The sequence below is a fragment of the Triturus cristatus genome, chromosome 3_2, assembly GCF_964204655.1.
Source record: "Triturus cristatus chromosome 3_2, aTriCri1.1, whole genome shotgun sequence".
In the NCBI taxonomy this organism is placed as follows: Eukaryota; Metazoa; Chordata; class Amphibia; order Caudata; family Salamandridae; genus Triturus; species Triturus cristatus.
In genome coordinates, this window is record NC_140584.1 from 1,211,306,013 (window position 1) to 1,211,324,517 (window position 18,505).

Below are 18,505 nucleotides of genomic sequence, written 5' to 3' on the forward strand. Positions count from 1 at the left end.
TTCTGGTTGGCTAAGGCCTGCGCCAAAGTCAGGCAGAAACCACCACTCTAGTCAGGGCAAGGAAGTTACACGCCAAAGATAACCCCTGCTCACCCCCTTGGTAGCTTGGCACGAGCAGTCAGGCTTATCTCTGAGGCGATGTGTAAAGCGTTTGCGCGCGCACCCAGCAACAACACCCAAGGCCCACCACAAAGGAAACTCCACACAAGGTATTCTATAAAAATAACCTTTGTATTACCAAAACACCTTAGATAAAAACACACACTTTACAATGTGCCAACAGGCACGGGCAGAATTTACAAGGGATTATATGTACAGGGGACAGGGCCACATGGACCGCTGTCAGGAATTAGCACTTTTTAGAACATAGGAATAATACTGTAGTACAAAATAGCAAATGTAGCACACAACCAGTAACTACTGGTATCAGGTAAGTACCACCTACGCAACCCTAACCACCTTAGGAAAATGTCACGCAGGGAACTAGGACCTCACTAGCACCACCTGTACTAGGAGAAAACAAACAACCACCAAAGTATCACAATACCTATAGGGGTAAATGCACATTACACATGATGCATCACATTCAGAGGTGTAGGAAAGGAAAACACATGATGCATAAAAACATTCAGCGGTGTAAAACAAGAATAGCGCCAAACTCACATTAGCCACCACTGTGGCAGTCCCTAGGCCAACTGGCCTTGAAGGGGCAAGGACGCCCTGTGTCCCAGTGTCAGGAGAAGGCTGCGCAGGCTGCGCAAGCTAAAGCGTAAAGGGGGGGCACAACCTACACGTTGCAGCTGCCCACTAAGTGCTGGGCAGCTGGGAAAAGGAGCGTGGGCACCACTGTGCCCTTTGAACACAAATCACAGTCACGTGGGGCCCCTCCGGGCTCTTAGAACAGTTATGGCCTTCTGAGCCCCTCTGGGCTCTACAACAAGCAATGCCCCCTGAGCCTCGCAGGCTCTACGACAAGAAATGCCCCTGAGCCTCGCAGGCTCTTCGCAAATATCTGCCCCGTCGTGGGAGCCTCGGGGCTCTGAACGACGATGTTCCTTTTGGAGCCTTCCGGCTCTAAACTCAGAATGCCCCTGACGTTGGTGGAGCCCTCCTGGGGCTCGAGAAACCAACGAAAATGCCCCCTTAAGGCGGAGCCTCGATGGGCTCGGGAACACGTTGGGGCGGCCCGCTGCCTTCCGGGGCCGCCCGACACTTGCACTGTCCCGGTGCCTGCTGGTGGAGCGCACTTGCTCCGCACCCAACAAAGAATGCTCCGGAGGAGCGCAATCACTCCGCACACAACCACGGATGCCCCCACTCACCGGGACGGCTCCTCCGGTCTCGGCGGCGCTGCTCCTCCTCTCGTTAGATCCAGCGCGGGCTGGGCTCCCGCCTGGATTCCTCTCCTTCCCTTCAGCAGCAACAGCGCGGGGCTCCCTCAGCGCACGGGAGCCCCGGTCCACAACTCACTTCCTGCTTCCCTCACAGGAGCGCGGGGTAGGCTCCCGTCCGCTTCCTGTGGGTACAGTCCCGCCCACGTCTTCGCCGAGGCTGCCTGGCTTCCGGTTCTACCCGTCCACGGCGATGACTCTAAACTTCGGCAGTCAGAGGGGTAGGCTCCCTCGTCACAAGCAATATACGGCGGGGTGGGCACCCGCCGTAGGAAAATAATTAAATAAGCGGGGTAGGCACCCGCAAGCGCCACAATGCGGGGTGGGCACCCGCTTTAGAACACGGCCGAAAAGCGGGGAATCCCACGCCGGGGTTCCCTCGCTAAATATTGCAGCTCGGCGCTGCTGGAGCCACAGAGAGAGCGCTCCTAGCACTATAAGGCAGAGAAAAGCGCTCCCAGGCGCTTAGGGGTGAAATAACCACCAAATCCAGCAAAGTCCTTAGTAAGGTGGGCAGGGGGCAAGGCTGGGCCAGGGGCCAGCTCACTGGGCCCTCCAGGCAGGAAGGCAGTCCAAAGTGGTGGTTCCTCCTGGCCTCCAGCAAAGCAGCAGCCCCCCTCAGGATCCTGGAAGAGAACAGTTTCTGTGGGGACACAGCCCCATTTTTATACAGTTAAAACCCTTTGTTCTGGGTTCAGGGTGAGGGGGAAAACCAGTTGCAGCTGGTTGGGGAGCACCCTTGATGTGCTCAGCCCCTCACTCTATTCACTGGCAGGGCTAGGGTCGTCAGTCGCACCACAGGGGGCGGAGCCAGCATTGTGTGGGGAAAGCCCTGCCCTATGCAGGTGCAAGGTGCACTCCTCCCCAGCCATCAGCATGCTAATCTCCCTATTCACCACCGGGTGACTCCTCCTGACTCTGGGGAATCCCTAGCCCGTCACATGACCTCAGCCAGCCAATCATGCGACAAGGCACACATTTTACACTGCACACCGAAGTGCCCACTTCTAGAAGTGGCACTTCCATACTGGCTACATGCACGCCGCACACATCATCGCGCAGCATTCAATCATACGAGTCCGCACATACCAAACTCGGGCCTGCACACCCCACGCATCAGGAACTACTAGGGACACATACATTCCCCATGCATTCCTATGGGAGGGCAGGCCTATCTCACCACATGCACTCAGAGTGCGCACGCACTTTACCCTGGGACACAGGGAAAGTGCGCAGAAACCAAAAATCACCACACCAAGTCACCAATAAAAAGCAAAAAGTTCAGGGGTGAACCTGCCAGAAGGGCCAAGTCCAACAACCCTCTAACACTTTTCTACCCCTGTACTACCCCTCTTTTAACCCTCTACTGCCCCTTAATACCTCAACACCTCTACTACCCATCAACACCTCTACTACACCTCTATTACCCCTCTAACCCTCTTCTACCCCACTACTCCTTCTCTACTCCTCTACTACACCTCTTCTACCACTCTACACCTATTCTACCCCACTTCTACACCACTACCCCTCTTCTAACACTCTACCCCTCAATCCATCTACTACTGTGCAAACACTCTACTACGCCTCTACTTCCCCTCTACTACCCATATTACAACATCTCTACCCCTCTTCAACACCTCAACCCCTCAACACCTCTTCTAAACCTTAATACCTCTTCTACCCCTCTACCCCTTTTCTACCCCTCTACTCCTTTTCTACCCCCACTATACCTCTAACAACCAAATACTCCCCCTCTACTATCCCTTTACTAACCATGTACTACACCTCTAATACCACTATAATACACCTCTACTAGTCCTCTACTACCCCTATACCCCTCTACTATACCTCAATCCCTCTTCTATCCCACTTCTACACCTCTACTACACTTATACCCTACTACCACCCCAAACCCTCTTCTCCACCTCTTCTAACCCGCTAATACACCTCTACTACCAGTACACCCCTCTACTACCCTACTACCTCTCTTCTACCCCTCTACCACTGTAACTAGCAAACACACTCGGTCACAGCAGCATCACTCTACACCACCGCAGCATCACTCAGCACCACAACAGGATCACTCAGCGCCACCACAACATCATTCAACGTAACCACAGCATCACTGAGCGCCAACACAACATCACTCTACGCCACCGCAGCGTGTCCGCTTGTTCTTGCAAATATTGTGAAATAATAGAACAGCCACTCCACGAGTGTTTGTGCCTTGCATAGTGCTTACACCTAACACATATCCTAGGGTTTCAAGGAGCTTTCTTCTTGAACCTTCTCTATGTCTCTCTTTTAGACACAAAAGTTCTGCTTTAACAACTTTGTGATCTTCTGCTTTGCGCCGTTTAGCATTATTGTTCAGCCCACAAATGTTAACAGAGGCAATGTGTATCTTTGTCATGTTAGGCATATGAACAACTTGCATCATCCAGTAGCTTCTGCAAAGCATGATTATCTATGTACCAGGTTATCTCAGCCATCTGACAATAAAGGTGTAACTCAAGAGATGCTTTAACATGTTTTTGTGCCCTTTGTGGGAAACCCCTTGTAGGAGAGTAGGGTCTGCAATCCTATGATCACCCAGATCTTTTGCTTTTTGCTTCATTGGTTTACGACTTTCCATGGCTGTGGGCCTGCCAATCAGACCCACAGCCTAGCTGTTCGCTCTCGAAATTAACACACATGTACATTAGGTGCATCCACTAATTGGAACTGGGCCGCCTTATCAGTCCCTGTATCAGCATACCACAGGTATCCAGGGCATCGGTGTACCCAGGGCCTACCAGGGGCTGCAGCATGTATTATGCCACCCCTGGATGGCCGCCCAAATCTGACACAACTGGCTGCACGACAGCTGGGGCAAGGTGGTGTAATCACCCGTTGCTGTAAGTGTAGTATTCCTATACCTAACCCTAAAATGGACACATGGATTCCTATCAGTCACTCCTATGGCAGGCCTTATCAATCCTGAAGGCAGAGTGCGGGGAATCATGTGGGATGGTGCTCTGGCGCGAGCTGAGCCCGTCGACGGCTTGCGGAACCAAGTCCTAATAGCCGTTCCATGGTGACGCGTGCCAACTACCTTAAAATGCATTATAATCCTCGCGGTTATTTGCTAACTCTGGCATCGCATCACCCACACATGTCGAGTAAGGTGTCATACGAATTGGAATACGAACCCCTCGCCAATTCGGGCGACGGGGTTAGCATTCCCCCCTTTTAGAGGGGCACGACATGGAAGTAACCTTGAACCCCGGTTAAAGTTGACTCAAGCCTCAGCATCACAAAATGGATGCTGCCACCAGACACAAGTCTGACCTCCTGCTGCTGGGAGACCTTCCAGCGAGGGGAGCTTGGACAAAGGGTTTCCTGTCGAGGGCGGTGTTAGCACCATCCCAGACAGGGTTTGTGTATCCCAGGTAGGCAGGGCTGAAAGGAAGGTGATTGCAAGTGGCACCCCGGTGCTCACTGTGCATAGCCCGGCTCAAACCAGTTTCGGGGGCAACCCTGCCCCTGAGCTTGGGCGAAGCCGGACAAAGGATAGGGGTGTAACCACCCCCCTCCTGGCCCCACCCATAGGTAGGACCTAGTCACGGGCCAGCCCCTTTTCCTAGAATAAAGGTAGGAGCGAGTCCCCTTCCCAAATTGGATAATTCTGAATCTTGAACTACTTTCCACGAAAGGAACTCTTGACTATTTCTGAAGACTCTCCCTTGTGGCTAAGGAGTAGCCACCCTGCACCAACAGGCACCACCTAAGCGCTTGCGGTTTGCTGTACGTCTCTCCCACGGATCAAGACTGCCCAGCTCGACGAGACCCGGGTTCCCTGCCATCTCTGACCTCTACCTACATCGTCAGCCCAGCTGAGATTCGTAGGTGTGACGAGACCTGCGGGACCGGCCATCTTCAGAACCTCACGACGCTTATCTAGCACGCCCACCGAGGGACCCTCGAGTGAGTGCACCTAGGGCTTGAGAAGCCCTAACCCTGAGCGGCTCCAGCACCGAAGTCTGCCTCCCCAGCATCCACGAGATCTGCGTGGGGGCCCTTCTGCACCTTGCTGCTCACCGCGTTGTCCGACCACTCGCCGACCGGCTTGTGGCCCTCTTCACGACGCACCACGACAGTCTTTCATCACTGGTCTGGTTGCTCCAGACTGGCTCTTGCTCCCCTTCAACAGAGGAGTACCTCGGACCCTCCTGGTCCACTCCAGACGCCATCTTGACTCCACCGCGTGGGTTTGCCACTGCCAAGACCTGCTGCCCCACTCCTGGGCCCAGCATCATCGACAGCAGACACCTTCGTGGGACAGCTCGCCCTCCATCCTTGTCGCCGCCGCGCCTCCTGGTCCGAGGAACAGCCGAGTCCGACGTCATCCACTCACCTGGTCGAGGTGACTTCATCCGGTACCTTCCTGGTACCCACACGATCGCTGGCTAGCGGTTGAGAACTGAGTCCCCTCTGCTTTCAGGTTGCCTTCATCACCGATCCAGGCTTGGATCTCGCTGAACATCGACACTGGTCGCCTGCCAGCAACTTCTTCTTTCAGGCTCCTGAGACTACAACGAGGACTCCCGACATCTTGCTGAACCCCACGCAGCCGCAGCCTCTGGGCTAGGTAACTCGAGCATCTCGGTGCTCCATCGTAGGTTCACTCTACAAGTGTCCAGTTCCTTTTTTGTTTAGTCCCCCTGATCGGATTCCTCCGGAATCAGTAACTTTAAACTTTCTAACCTCTCCCATTCCACTTGCAGTGTAAATGGTTTCGTGCCCTTCGGGCATTTGTGTAAATTGTGCAACCCGAAGTATTTTCCTAAGAGTTTTGTATTGTGCTTAGCTCCCTGACTCATAAAGAGCCAGGGTAGTCTTGTTATAAATAAATATCCTTTATTTTCATAACAACTTGTGTGGTGTCCTTTCACTTGGCGTTCAAGGGGTATATGTGATGGTAAACAGCTGGCTTAACACGCCCTCTAGAGTTTAGCCTGAAGACTGCTCTTGTCCACGCTACTAGGATAGCTGGTCTATAAGGTTGACTTACAACCAATCACCAATAAGGGTCGTTTGGAATGATACAGAGTGATCACTAGAATAGTGAGCACTACATATCAGGCCAACTTCTCACATTGGTGGCAGCGGTGGGATTTGAGCTTGCTGTTGTTTTACCACACACGTATCCTAAGAACATCAAGTTGAAAGATCACATAAGTACCCAGGTACATATAACTTAACTTAGAATACTCTGAGTTCTACTGAACCAGCTGTTGTAGTGTAACAGGGCTTAGCACACCCTGACTACAACTCTTAGCAAGGGATCAGTAGGTAAACACATAGGGCCCGATTCACAGAACTAACTTAAGACAAAATCCTAAACTTACTACCATTTTGGTATTCACAGAAGGCACTTACTCATTTTGGTATTCACAGAAGGCACTTACTCATTTCGGTATTCACAGAAGTTAGGAGTCCTAACTTTAGGACTCCTAAATGCCTTCTGTGAATACCGAAAGTCTTAAAATTAGGATTTTTCTCAGTTTAGTAGTAGTATAGTTAGGACTCCTAACTTTAGGACTCCTAAATGCCTTCTGTGAATACCGAAAGTCTTAAAATTAGGATTTTTCTCAGACTACTAAATTGAGAAAAATCCTAATTTTAAGACTTTCGGTATTCACAGAAGGCTTTTAGGAGTCCTAACTATACTACTACTAAACTGAGAAAAATCCTAATTTTAAGGCTTTCGGTATTCACAGAAGGCATTTAGGAGTCCTAAAGTTAGGAGTCCTAAATTTAGGACTACTAAATTGAGAAAAATCCTAATTTTAAGACTTTCGGTATTCACAGAAGGCATTTAAGAGTCCTAAAGTTAGGACTCCTAACTTCTGTGAATACCGAAATGAGTAAGTGCCTTCTGTGAATACCAAAATGAGTAAGTGCCTTCTGTGAATACCAAAATGGTAGTAAGTTTAGGATTTTGTCTTAAGTTAGTTCTGTGAATTGGGCCCTAAGTGTAGGTAGGTGCATCACTTACACCTCACTAGAAAGCATGTCGGTCCACGGAGAGTCTGCAGAGACTCCCTTAGTGGTCATTGACCCTCCACAGGTCATGTCACGATATGCAGCTCTTAGCTTCACGGAGATGAGACAGCTGTGTGCTCCAGGAAGCTAAACCAGGGTTCTAACCCTACCATCACATTTCTGATAGGTCTCTTAGAGACTTACGATGCTAGGAGGTCCTCTAACACAGGCCCCCCTAATGCTGATGGGAACATGCCTCCCTTAGAGGGAACCCTTGGTGACCCTGACCTCGACCTCCATGGTGAGGAGGAAGAGGAAGAAGAGTTAGCAGGAGACGAGGCAGACGGAGGTCCCGTAGTAGTCAGTAGGCTCACAAGGACCAACTTAAGCAGGCATGAGAATGGAACTGGGGGAGCCCCGGGCCCACGCTCAAGCAGGCGTAACCTTGGGAACGGACGAGCTAGGTCTCTCTCGAGAGGCTCTAACAGATCTGTTCGAACACATGTTTCTCAGGCATCTTCTCAGAGAGGAATGACGTCCCCTCAGAGAAGGGAGCACGAAGCGAAGATGAGGGAAGTCAATCTGAGGATCGAGCGGGAAGAACTTGCCCTCGCCAAAGAAAGACTTGCCTTGGCCCGAGAGCAGAAATTGAGTGGGTTAGATCCCACTGGTGGCAGCATTCTCATTAGAGAGAAAGACAGGGGTATAGATACTAGACACCTGAGTAAAATAGTGCCCCCCTTTAAACAAGGGGACGACATCCACAAGTGGATAACTGCTTTGGAGAGGGCTTGCACTGTCCAGTGCGTCCCCCCAAGTCAGTGGGCAGCAATACTGTGGCTCTCCTTTGAAGGTAAAGGACGAGACAAGCTCCTCACTACGAGAGCTGAGGATGCTAACAACTACCAAGTCCTGAAGAATACACTGATTGATGGGTTCGGCTTAACCACCGAGCAGTACCGGGTGCTGTTCAGGGACACCCAGAAAATTCAGTCTCAGGATTGGACTGACTTTGTCGATTGTGCCACTAAGGCTTTAGAAGGTTGGTTGCTGGGTAGCAAGGTTACTGATTACACAGGATTGTACAATCTTATCATGAGAGAACAGATTTTAAACAACTGTCGGAACCAATTGTTGCATCAGCACCTTGTCGACTCGGAGCTGACCTCTCCCCAAGAATTGGGAAAGAAGGCAGACAGATGGGTCAGAACAAGGGTCAAGCAGAACCAGACTCAGAACCAGGGTGGTCAGAAGAAAGCAGACCAAAAGGGTAGTAACAAGAACGAACAAAATGACCAGAAGTCTTCGACAGGCCCCCAACAAACCAAAGAGGGTGGGGGTCAGGCTTCACAGCAGAAAAAGAAGACTCCAGAAGGCCAGTCAAAAAGGTGGTGCCAATACTGTAAAAGTAAGACTCACTGGTTTAGTGAGTGCACCAAGAAAGGAGGGCAAACTCCTGCCACTGCAGCCCCTAAGGCACCTGCACCCCCTAGTACAGTCAGAAGTGGTAGTGCGCCTCCCAAGGCATTAGTTGGGTTAACCTTGGGAACTGAGGGGAGTGACGACTTAGTTGGCACGCTCACTCAGGCCGTCCTTGTCTGTACAGGGGATATGGATATGTCCCCTGATGCCAGTCCCAATACTTTGGGCAAATACAGGCAGACGCCTTTGATCAATGGAAAAGTGGCTCAGGCCTACAGGGACACTTGTGCCAGTGTCACCATGGTGACGCCTAACTTTGTGGACCCTGGACAGATCATGCTAGGTACCGATTACCTAGTGACCAATGCCAGCAATGTCACTACCAATCACAGTATGGCAGTTGTTGATTTCTCCTGGGGAGGGGTAAGTGGCCCGAAGAAAGTTGTGGTTAGTTCGGACCTCCCCGTAGAATGTCTGTTGGGCAATGATTTGGAAACGTCACAATGGTCAGAAGTGGAGCAGAGGACTCACATGGAAATGTTAGGCTTGCCAGCACATGTCCTTGCTGTGACCAGGTCACAGGCCAAAAGATGCCCCACTGAACAGGTGCTGGATCCTGGAAGAACGGACCAGACACCATCCAAGAAAAGGAGCAGTAAGGGTAAGGCCTCGCCTTCCCCCTTGCCCCAGGTCGTGGATCAAGTCTCTAAGGAGGCTGACCTTAAAGAACTAAGGGAAACTGAGCCAAAAGAGCTTGAACCTGGTCAGGTTGAGTTTCTGGGCTCAGGGGGACCCTCTAGGGAAGACCTGGGAAAGGCACAGTTAGACTGCCCCTCACTTGAACCCCTCAGACAGCTGGCTACTGCTGAGGCTGCAGGGAACGCCACAGGTACCCACAAAGTGTACTGGGACGATGGACTCCTGTACTCCGAGGCAAGAGACCCCAAGCCTGGCGCGACCAGGAGGCTGGTCGTCCCCTTGTCTCTGAGAGGTTTCCTTCTTACCTTGGCCCACGAGATTCCCCTTGCAGGTCACTTAGGCCAGAATAAGACTTGGGACAGATTTGTTCCACACTTTCACTGGCCCCACATGTCCGAAGATACAAAGGAGTTTTGTCGCTCCTGTGTCACTTGCCAAGCCAGTGGTAAGTCAGGTGGCACGACAAAGGCCCCCCTCATACCACTGCCGGTGGTGGGGGTACCCTTTGAACGGGTGGGGATCGACATTGTCGGACCAATGGAACCCCAGACAGCATCAGGGCACAAGTTTATACTGGTGGTGGTGGACCACGCCACCAGGTATCCTGAAGCTATTCCCCTTAGGACCACTACAGCACCTGTTGTGGCACGAGCCCTAGTTGGAGTGTTCTCCAGAGTGGGCTTCCCTAAGGAGGTTGTCTCTGACAGAGGTGCAAACTTCATGTCGGGATATCTGACTGCTATGTGGAAGGAGTGTGGTGTCAACTACAAATTCACCACACCCTATCACCCACAATGCAATGGGCTTGTTGAGAGATTCAACAGGACCCTAAAAGGGATGATTCATGGACTACCTGAAAAGCTTCGGCGGAGATGGGATGTCCTGATACCCTGCCTCTTGTTCGCCTACAGAGAGGTCCCGCAGAAGGGGGTTGGCTACAGCCCTTTTGAACTTCTGTTCGGACATCCTGTAAGGGGACCCCTTTGTTTGGTAAAGGAAGGATGGGAGAGACCTCTCAAAAAGCCGGCATCAAACATTGTGGACTATGTGCTCGGTCTCCGCTCGCGGATGGCTGAGTACATGGAAAAGGCATCTAAAAACCTTGAGGCGAGCCAAGAATTACAAAAAGCTTGGCACGACCAAAAGGCTGTCCTGACTGTGTATCAGCCTGGACAGAAGGTGTGGGTGCTGGAGCCAGTGGCCCCAGCAGCACTCAAAGACAAATGGTCTGGGCCCCACACAATCATTGAGCAAAAGGGAGAGGTCACCTACTTGGTAGACCTGGGAACTCCCCGGAGCCCCCACCGGGTGCTCCATGTAAACAGGCTCAAGGCATATGTCGACAGGGAGGGCATGGGCTTGCTCATGGCCACAGATGAGGGACAGGAGGAGGAGAGTGACCCTCTCCCGGACCTGCTCTCTCAGAACCCTGACGATGGGTCAGTAGATGGTGTTGTCTTTTGTGGCAGCCTCTCTGGACATCAACAACAGGATTGTAAACAGGTTCTTCAATCCTTTCGACATATGTTCTCTCTGACACCCAGTCAGACCAATTGGTGTACCCATGAGGTCGACACTGGGGACAGTCTGCCCGTAAAGAGTAAAATCTATCGACAGCCTGATCATGTCAGAGACTGCATCAAGACAGAGGTGCAGAAAATGTTGGAGCTGGGAGTCATTGAGCCCTCGGACAGCCCCTGGGCTAGTCCAGTAGTTCTCGTGCCAAAACCTCACACCCAGGGCGGTAAGAAAGAGATGAGGTTTTGCGTGGACTACAGAGGCCTCAATGCAGTCACTAAGACTGACGCCCACCCGATACCAAGAGCAGATGAATTTATAGACCGGTTGGCTTCGGCCAACTACTTAAGTACATTTGACCTGACAGCTGGGTATTGGCAAATCAGGTTAGCTGAGGAGGCCAAGCCCAAAACAGCATTTTCTACCCCGGGTGGGCATTATCAGTTCGTGGTAATGCCCTTTGGTTTGAAAAATGCACCTGCCACCTTCCAAAGGCTGGTGAATCGAGTTCTCACTGGGTTGGACGACTTCTGTGCGGCGTATCTGGACGATATCGCTGTCTTTAGCTGCACCTGGGAGGATCACCTGGTCCACCTGAGGAAAGTGTTAGAGGCCCTGCAAAAGGCAGGCCTCACTATCAAGGCCACTAAGTGCCAGATAGGGCAGACACAGGTTGTATACCTGGGCCACCTTGTAGGTGGAGGCCAGGTTCAGCCATTGGAGAGCAAAATACAGGCCATCCAGGACTGGGCTCCTCCAACCACCCAGACTCAGGTTCGAGCTTTCTTGGGCCTGACTGGTTATTACCGGAAATTTGTCAGAAATTATGGATCCATTGTGACCCCGCTAAACGATCTGACAAGTAAAAAGATGCCAAAAAAAGTTCAGTGGACAGCAAGCTGTCAAAAGGCATTCGATGACCTAAAGCAGGCCATGTGCACAGCGCCTATCCTAAAGAGTCCAGACTACTCCAAAACATTCATTGTCCAAACAGACGCTTCGGAGTTGGGTGTGGGAGCTGTTCTATCTCAGCTGAATTTTGATGGTCATGACCAGCCCATAGCTTTTATTAGCAGGAGGCTGACCCCCAGAGAGAAGAATTGGTCAGCTATTGAGAGGGAGGCCTTTGCTGTGGTTTGGGCCCTGAAGAAGTTGAGGCCATACTTGTTTGGCACTCACTTCAAGATTCAGACCGACCATAAGCCCCTCTTGTGGCTAAATCAAATGAAGGGTGAAAACCCCAAACTACTTAGGTGGTCCATTTCCCTACAGGGGATGGACTTCACAGTGGAGCATAGACCTGGCACTGATCATGGCAATGCAGATGGGCTCTCCAGGCATTTCCACTTAGAGCAAGAAGACTCACCTGGTCAAGGTTAGCTTATTGTCCCAAAGTTTGGGGGGGTCATGTAGGAGAGTAGGGTCTGCAATCCTATGATCACCCAGATTTTTTGCTTTTTGCTTCATTGGTTTACGACTTTCCCTGGCTGTGGGCCTGCCAATCAGACCCACAGCCTAGCTGTTCTCTCTCGAAATTAACACACATGTACATTAGGTGCATCCACTAATTGGAACTGGGCCGCCTTATCAGTCCCTGTATCAGCATACCACAGGTATCCAGGGCATCGGTGTACCCAGGGCCTACCAGGGGCTGCAGCATGTATTATGCCACCCATGGATGGCCGCCCAAATCTGACACAACTGGCTGCACGACAGCTGGGGCAAGGTGGTGTAATCACCCGTTGCTATAGGTGTAGTATTCCTATACCTAACCCTAAAATGGACACATGGATTCCTATCAGTCACTCCTATGGCAGGCCTTATCAATCCTGAAGGCAGAGTGCGGGAAATCATGTGGGATGGTGCTCTGGCACGAGCTGAGCCCGTCGACGACTTGCGGAACCAAGTCCTAATAGCCGTTCCATGGTGACGCGTGCCAACTACCTTAAAATGCATTATAATCCTCGCGGTTATTTGCTAACTCTGGCATCGCATCACCCACACATGTCGAGTAAGGTGTCATACGAATTGGAATACGAACCCCTCGCCAATTCTGGCGACGGGGTTAGCATTCCCCCCTTTTAGAGGGGCACGACATGGAAGTAACCTTGAACCCCGGTTAAAGTTGACTCAAGCCTCAGCATCACAAAATGGATGCTGCCACCAGACACAAGTCTGACCTCCTGCTGCTGGGAGACCTTCCAGCGAGGGGAGCTTGGACAAAGGGTTTCCTGTCGAGGGCGGTGTTAGCACCATCCCAGACAGGGTTTGTGTATCCCAGGTAGGCAGGGCTGAAAGGAAGGTGATTGCAAGTGGCACCCCGGTGCTCACTGTGCATAGCCCGGCTCAAACCAGTTTCGGGGGCAACCCTGCCCCTGCGCTGGGGCGAAGCCGGACAAAGGATAGGGGTGTAACCACCCCCCTCCTGGCCCCACCCATAGGTAGGACCTAGTCACGGGCCAGCCCCTTTTCCTAGAATAAAGGTAGGAGCGAGTCCCCTTCCCAAATTGGATAATTCTGAATCTTGAACTACTTTCCACGAAAGGAACTCTTGACTATTTCTGAAGACTCTCCCTTGTGGCTAAGGAGTAGCCACCCTGCACCAGCAGGCACCACCTAAGCGCTTGCGGTTTGCTGTACGTCTCTCCCACGGATCAAGACTGCCCAGCTCGACGAGACCCGGGTTCCCTGCCATCTCTGACCTCTACCTACATCGTCAGCCCAGCTGAGATTCGTAGGTGTGACGAGACCTGCGGGACCGGCCATCTTCAGAACCTGCACGACGCTTATCTAGCACGCCCACCGAGGGACCCTCGAGTGAGTGCACCTAGGGTTTGAGAAGCCCTAACCCTGAGCGGCTCCAGCACCGAAGTCTGCCTCCCCAGCATCCACGAGATCTGCGTGGGGGCCCTTCTGCTCCTTGCTGCTCACCGCGTTGTCCGACCACTCGCCGACCGGCTTGTGGCCCTCTTCACGACGCACCACGACAGTCTTTCATCACTGGTCTGGTTGCTCCAGACTGGCTCTTGCTCCCCTTCAACAGAGGAGTACCTCGGACCCTCCTGGTCCACTCCAGACGCCATCTTGACTCCACCGCGTGGGTTTGCCACTGCCAAGACCTGCTGCCCCACTCCTGGGCCCAGCATCATCGACAGCAGACACCTTCGTGGGACAGCTCGCCCTCCATCCTGGTCGCCGCTGCGCCTCCTGGTCCGAGGAACAGCCGAGTCCGACGTCATCCACTCACCTGGTCGAGGTGACCCGGTACCTTCCTGGTACCCACACGATCGCTGGCTAGCGGTTGAGAACTGAGTCCCCTCTGCTTTCAGGTTTCCTTCATCACCGATCCAGGCTTGGATCTCGCTGAACATCGACACTGGTCGCCTGCCAGCAACTTCTTCTTTCAGGCTCCTGAGACTACAACGAGGACTCCCGACATCTTGCTGAACCCCACGCAGCCGCAGCCTCTGGGCTAGGTAACTCGAGCATCTCGGTGCTCCATCGTAGGTTCACTCTACAAGTGTCCAGTTCCTTTTTCGTTTAGTCCCCCTGATCGGATTCCTCCGGAATCAGTAACTTTAAACTTTCTAACCTCTCCCATTCCACTTGCAGTGTAAATGGTTTCGTGCCCTTCGGGCATTTGTGTAAATTGTGCAACCCGAAGTATTTTCCTAAGAGTTTTGTATTGTGCTTAGCTCCCTGACTCATAAAGAGCCAGGGTAGTCTTGTTATAAATAAATATCCTTTATTTTCATAACAACTTGTGTGGTGTCCTTTCACTTGGTGTTCAAGGGGTATATGTGATGGTAAACAGCTGGCTTAACACGCCCTCTAGAGTTTAGCCTGAAGACTGCTCTTGTCCACGCTACTAGGATAGCTGGTCTATAAGGTTGACTTACAACCAATCATCAATAAGGGTCGTTTGGAATGATACACAGTGATCACTAGAATAGTGAGCACTACATATCAGGCCAACTTCTCACACCCCTCACCCACCCAAAGAACACAGAAACCTCTGTCTGGATGAATCCACCTCTCACCCCCAAGCCTTAATCCCACCCTCCTTCTCCTTCCAAAACACAAGGCAAGCAGATCACAACTGGTCTGAATAATGGCTACTGTGTGCCACTCTTCCCAAGGCTCTGAGCCGTCCAACGCCACACACTGGCAGTTAAACAAACACATTCCTGTGAGACACAAAGAGAAGACAAGCATTGGCATAGCCAATAGGTCTCGCCTTTGGGACCCAATAAGTATTTAGTTATGCAGCACAATATCATTAGTACAACAACATCAACTGTTGCATGGCTAAACACTTATAAGGTCCCACAGGCGTGACCTATTGGCTATGACAATGCTTGTTTTACTGTTGTGTTTAACAACTCTGGGGGTGTTCTGAGGAACCTGAAACTGTGAACCATCACTGCCGCATCAGAGTAACGTGCTTTTGAAAAACCACAGGACTAAAATACCCCGAGAGCCTCTGGCAGTTTCTAAAGTTACCCACTGGCACTGTGGGGTCAATGAATGCATTGGGCATCTGCAGTGCCCCCGATCCCTGCTGAGCCCCCTGTGGTTCACTCCTGCTGAGGATCATCACTGCTCTGGGTGGGGGGCTGCTCTGGCTTCTCCGGGGGGATTGTTTGGAGCCTGAGGAAGAAGCAGAAGACAGTATGGGGGTCCCCAGTGTGAGCTGGCAGGAGAGGCCGAGGTGTGATCGCTAGATCCTTCTTTGGGTGGGATCTATAGGTGTGAATGAGGTGTAAACCTGCTCACAGGACAAGGACCAAAGGCCTTTGGTGCTGGGAAGTGTTGTTGTGGCCTTGATAGGAAGGCCTGTGGATGGGCACAAGGTCTTGTTAATTTCAAAGAGACCTTGACTATTGCAAGCACATGTAGCTAACACACAGGCCTGCACTTTATTTGTCCCCACAGCCAGACTGGCCCCATCACAGTGGCCCTCTTGTTGACATCAAGTGCCAGATCCTCCTGGAGTGCCAAGACCTGCTTGACAGGTCTTCTGAGGGTTTTCATATGATATTTGGGGTACTCTTCAGAGGAGGGAAAAAGAATGCCAAAACAATGTGTGTGCATCCACTGTTGTTGCTGAAAGCTTAGCTTTGTTCTACCAGTCTGCTGTCACTGGGTTTGTTGGGAGTACAGAAACTGCCTGAAACTGGATTGTAGTGTTAGATTGGGAGGACACTACTATAACCATAGTACACTCCCCAGACACACCTAAGAGCCCAGGTTTAGCGTGGCCTTAGACTCGCCCTGGACGAAATGTAATTACGCCAGAGTAATCAGAGTAATTTTGATACTTTTGTGTTACTCTATTGATGCAAACTTACACAATTATGTCAGTGTACGTAATTGTAGTAATTTGGCACAAACATCCTACCATAGGAACACAGGAACAACAAACGTAGTCAGTGCGAGCGGCTGCTGCTGTTTGTGTTCTGTTGCATTCGCTACATTTTTTTTGCGCAAAATGTAAACTCGGGTGCAATTTGGATGCAAGGGTGCATTTTTCACCAAGACAATAACTATAAATGCTGGGACACGCTCCTCACATCATTTTACTGTCATTTCATGTAGTTACGCTACAGCAAAGATCATGAGGTACGCCACCCCTCACCAAAGACTTTGGCCATCTTGAAATTATTCGAGTTAGCTCCAGGAATCATTACCCCATTGATTAGACCTTCCGCAGGGTCATTCTCACCCACGAGCTTGTGGCACTCAAAATGTGGCATTTCCAGGCACCCCCCTCAGGAAACCCCTGGACATGTGGATGATCAGAAAAGGACAGAACCTTCTGTCTGGGACCTGAGACATCCTCGAAGACTGGACCTGCCCTCCCTCTTGTACCCAGGACAAAGAGCTGGACTCTGAGGGTCATACAGCTGACCTCTCTTAAAGCTACAGGGACACAACAAGCTACAAGATGCCATTTGCTGCAACTGCCCAGCTGACCAGTGGCAACTGGAAGTAGACTGGACCTTCCTATTGGCCTCTGCCTCCCACCTCTCAGACCTTCCCCCTAAGACCTGGGGGGCTTTAGGAGTGCACTGCTCTGGGGGATTGGGACTTAAAGGACTACAGTCAAAAATGAGAATCTTTAACCCGTAAGAACCTGGTTATTGTATCCGACCCGAGCTCCAGTGTGGTCAGCATGAAAGTGCGCGTAGGCCCTGTTCTAGCGCCAACAAGGCGGATCATTGGCACTCTGGACTTCTTGGTGCCATTTCTGCTTAAAACTTTAAAAATCATTTTGTCTAAAGTTGTTTTTATTGTTTTTGCATTTTCTTGACTTCATTCCTCTGTTGGTACTCCAACGCATACCCTCCACACTGCCTGCAAGTCAAGCCTGTCTGCTCCGAGCCACAGCTACCAGAGGCTTGGGCTCAAGTTCACTCACTGACTTTAAGGGTTCAACCTGACAAGGATTGTGAATATTACTTGAGGCGATAACTAACCCCCCTCAACAAAGAAGACAATTTCTTAAAGCTGTTGTGTTATTGCAGGCATGAGCAAGTCGTCCACAACGTCACTACGGGCTGGTGAACTCGTACCTCGGTCAGCATACGGCCCTTCAGAAGCTCTCCCCGGTGAGGGGAACTGGGGCTGCGAGCAGCGTACACAGCATATCGTGGTGTTTTACTCGTCATTGTGTTTTTCTATTGAGCATTTGGAACGCTTTTAAAATTGATTACTTGTACTACATTGATCCGCTTTTTCTGGGGGGCTTAAAAAAGTTAAGGGGAATTATTTTAGGGAGGCACTCTGACACCTTGACACTTGCAGCAGGCTTTGACCGCCCACATTTGGCACAACCGCTTTTACCGACTCTCGGCGGCGGTGGGCGCCATCTTGAGTCAGGCGGGGACAGCGCTCTAGTCGCGCCGTCCTCCCGCCCTTTTCTCTTTCTATAACATGTGCATGCCGGCCAGACGGCGCAGCGGGCTGGCGCAGCGGGCGCGCCGGTCGCGCGCCGAAGCCGCGCCTAATCCAAGCCCGTCTGCGCCTGTCCGCGACCGGACTGCGCCGGGCGCAGGGCATGCTGCCCAACTAGCCCCTAAAATCAGGTACGACAGCCGAAATTTACTCGCCCTACGTCCTAAAACAGTCAATCACTGCGCTGATTGCCCCCCTATTGATCCCCTCTCCAGCCCCTTCTTATGTTCACATTGCAAATGGGTACCCCCCCTCTTAACCTCGGAAGTACTTGACTCCCCTTCCCCTTTAAAGACTAATCCACTTACTTTAAGGGAGGTCTCATTAATGCTAGATCCCTAGCCTGTCACAGCCAAGACATACTTGATTTAATAACAGGACATGATTTAGATGCTCTTCTTATTACCGAAACTTGGCTCAATGACTCGTCAAATCCCGACCTGGCTACTGCCCTTCCCCCTAATTTCACAATTTTTAGGCGGGACAGACCA